Source organism: Meleagris gallopavo, chromosome 3 (assembly GCF_000146605.3).
Source record: "Meleagris gallopavo isolate NT-WF06-2002-E0010 breed Aviagen turkey brand Nicholas breeding stock chromosome 3, Turkey_5.1, whole genome shotgun sequence".
Classification (NCBI taxonomy): domain Eukaryota; kingdom Metazoa; phylum Chordata; class Aves; order Galliformes; family Phasianidae; genus Meleagris; species Meleagris gallopavo.
In genome coordinates, this window is record NC_015013.2 from 56,496,064 (window position 1) to 56,500,258 (window position 4,195).

Here is a 4,195-nt window from a genome sequence, read left to right on the forward strand (position 1 = left end):
CCCCTTCATCCTCCTCTGCTCATTTCTGTGAATTAAACATTGCATATTCTTATTCAACAAGTGTGTCTTATTTTATGGGGTGATCATTAACAGGTGCTCCTTAATGGACACAGCAAGAGTCCTGTTAGACGTTACTGTGGCACATTTGCTCTCATGACGGTAGTCTCCATTCAAAACACAACAATGCAATGGTTGTGAGAATAACAAATCGCAGCAAAGTGCAGACTGAAAGAGACCTCCAGTCATCATCTAATTCAGACTCCTGTTCAGAAGTGTATCAGGTTGCTCAGGACCTTGTCCAGTCAAGTTATGAAGCTCTCCCACATGGACGTGGGTGACATGACATCTGTGGGCAGCATACTTCCGTTGTGCTGAAGGATTCTTTCTTGATTGTTCATATCCATTTCCTGATCTTACTTGTCTGTATTCTTATGGTGATCAATTTTCTCTGGGAAATTGTGCAAGTGTTTGAACAAGAGATCTCTATAGTCAAAAGGATACTACCAGTTCTTCAAGAATATAACAACTTTTGTGACCATTTAGAAGCTGCATCTAGGACATCTAGCGTCCTTTGTGATCTGGACACAGTTAGAAACTAGTAATAATTTTGCAGGGTTTTTACTACTCTCCCCCAAAGGAGCTTGCTTTTAGCATAATTCCCCCACACACTAGCTTTGGTAGCTAGAGATGACATTAGGGCATTTTGCATGGGGATCTGAGTTGTCTTGAGAGAGCCTGAGAAATTAGCACCTGTACAATTAAGAGAGTGAGAGGGGAAGAAAGCAATCCATGGTGATGGACCATCACAGAGTCTAAAGTAGCTCTTCTATTTAGGGCAAATTGAGAGATCCTCCAGTCAAAGCCGTGCATCTTCCAGTCAAAGCCAGGAGTCACTGCAGAGAAAAAGGGCTGTGGTTGTTTTTCATTCAAATTTAAACTGAAAAAAATAGGAAGGAAAATATGTTGATTGTAAATTTTATCCCAGAGATTTAATAAAAGACAGGAAATAGCTTTACAAAGAGGGGAGAAGCATACTGATTGCTCCCTTGAGGAAACTGAAATTATAAAATAGAAAAATGCAGAATGCAGAAAGTACCTGGCCATACATGGATGGTCTATAGAGTAGAGGACCTGCATTATGTTGACACTTAAAAAAAAAGGATCTCAGGTGGCTGAGATCCTGCAGTGGAGGTTTGCCCTGTGCTAGAGTGGGCAGAAGGAAATATGACAATTGGACTATGGAAAAAGGAAAAATGGTAAGAAACAAGAGACAACCAAGTTAGGTTTGTCCAAGGCTGACAAAGCCTTCCACTTTTTTTTTCTGCGGTTCTGGGGCTTATGAAACTTTCCATAATATTGGCCTCCTGTTAATATGGAAAATATACCATGGCTTGCACTCCCAGTTGCATAACATCTTTGTAGCATGTCTGCTGTTGTTTACTGACAAATACTGTCAGGAATGTCTCTCGTATATTTTTTAATTCATTCATGCAGTTTGGCAGCTGGAGAAAGAGAAGGTCAGCCAGATCCCCACAGAATATGGGTGAATGCTTCTTAGATTGCAGTGCGAAAACAATTACATGTTTAATACACATTTGTGTAATTGAAAGGTCTGCTTTGTTTGGGGATGTGGACACTGGCAGTTATAACCAATTTTTCCCTGAGGGTTTGTGGGTATGTGGTATTATCTAACACTGGATTGCACGCTTTTCCCACTGCAGTGTGGGAAAAGCTTCAGAGTGAATGGCCTGTAAAACAACATCCAAGCCCATTGTGACCTGACATTTTCTTGAAGTTCAGTAATATTATTTCCATTTTCATGTTGGGCTCATCAATTTCTCTTTCTAATAACTCTCTGGAAAGGTGGCATACAGTTTGTATTTCATACCTAAATTAAATTGTTACATTTCTATATTAATCATGATTTTTTGTTTTGATCCGTATTAAATCTTCAGTAAAATATATCATTAATTCATCCTCCAAGAAATGTTATAATTGTTTACTGAGATGCATTCAGATTTTGTAATATCTCAGCACTTTAAGGTCTAGTGAAGCTTAATATAAATCCTTTTTTCTCCCATTGCAGAAATTTATTAGTTCACACTTCTTCAGTAGAAGAATGAAAGAAGTAACCTGCCTTATGCAAAGTGTTGTGAAATACCTAAGATATTGTGAAACAAATACATAAGCATAAAAAAATAAGTATTTCAATTCAATTAAAACCCTTCCACATTCCTTCAGTCATGCATGTAACACTGTCAAACAGACACTGAAGTGACTGTTGGACATGGCTTCCCAAACCCACTGCCTTACGGGGAGTACATGCTGTACTTCTCATCTCGGTGATCTGCCTCCTGCTCAATTCATTGCTTGGGTTGATCAGCAGTGCTGCACTGTGGAACAGAGGGAAAAAACTGAAGTCTGAGGAGATCTACTGACCATTTTGTGATGGAGAGTTCTCCTTTGCTCTCCTTGTGCTTGGCACATCATATCCCATGTTAGTTTATTGCTGCAGGTAATAATGCACCTAACTTGTGCTCCTATGGATGAACTGCTTTGTTCATGTGCTCAACTTTCAGGCTAATACTGGGCAGCACAAACTTCTCTTCAGTGTGGGTATTTCCTGGTCTGAGTGTAGTACCCTTTGCAAAGCTGATTAAAATCAGTGTCTGTTGTCATCAGGTTGTAACTGAGATTGCAGTCTAGTCCAGCCTGTAGCTCCTCCAGGCCATCACTGCATAACTGGGCTCTTGACCACATACACTGTGCAGCTTCTTTTCTACATGCACCTCTAAAAGATGGCCACTGTACTCCCTATGCTGATAGAATATAAATATGACTTACTCTTCATAGCATTGCCAAGTTTTTCCAGGCATACTTGAAGCAGTCATAATTTTTTTTCTATTTTGCTTTAAAAACTGCAATAAGATGCTGCTGAGGTGTCTTCAGGGCCCAGCACTGATTGGGATGATAATGGAACTCCAGTCCCCCACGCAAGCCATGCTCCTGTGCCAGTCTGCTGATCTCTCACCCCATTGAGACCAGAACTGCCTCTTCTCTTTTTCCTGCATTGGAGGCACCCCAGAGGGTGCCCACATTTTGTACTGTGACAGGGAATAAGTCCACTGGGGAAAGAGCAAGCAAATGTCTGTGTGCTTAATCTCATCTCCTTAACTCTGTAAAATTGCCTCTGGATCTTTTTACCAATAATGATCCAGCACAAAACAGAATTTCCTTTGAGGGAGTGGATAAAATACCCACACAAATCTGTACTACTTGTAGGATGGGTTCAGTGATGAAGGAATTCCCAGCAGCTGCAGTTCTATGATCTTTGTTTCCAGCAGTGTTTTGATCCTTCTTATAAAGCTCATCTTGAATGAAACTGTACCTTTGGTTCTGTTATTATTTGAAGATACCCAGAGATGAGAGACTGTGCTAACAACAGTGGTACCATGCAGCTTTTATGTTGCAGCTTTTCAAGATCTACATAAACTGCTCGGAATCACTTTAACACAGCATAATCCAAATATGCGAAATGAAAGGAGAGAACTGAGAAGTGACCTGCACAAAGAGATTGGTTGCCTCTTTACCACATACAGCAGCCAGACAATACCACAGCAGTGGCGCTTTTGTCCAGATGCACTTGAAAATGTTCCAATTTGTTCAGATTTCTTTGTTTATTTCACCTCTTAAACATTAAAGAAGGAGGACACACAAGGCAACACAAGTATTGGGTAAGTTCTGCCAGCAAGATTAACAATTACAGGACATAAGAGCCAAGGGAGGTTGGTGTGAAGCACCACATGAATGACAGTCAGCACTACATTTGTGTCTATTCACTTCTTGCATATCTTTGTTCTGCAGGTCATATTCTGTAGATCTATTACACACAGGTTAAATGGGTTACAACCAGAAAGATATATTTGAAGCATTGCTTGTCTGTTGTAAAATGACTTAGAGGTAGTTTCAGGTTGCACCAATGCCCCTAAATCTTGTGGCTACTTTTTTTATTTTGCGAGTCCTGGCTAATGAGTTCATCATAGTGATTGCATCCCAGAACATGTATTACAAGTAAATTGCAAAGCGAGGATTGGTGGGCTAGAAAATCATTCCTAAAGATGTAAGTCAAAATTATTTGAATCAGCTCTGAACTTGTTTCCCCAAATTATTCACTGAGTAGAAGTCTAAAGAGTTG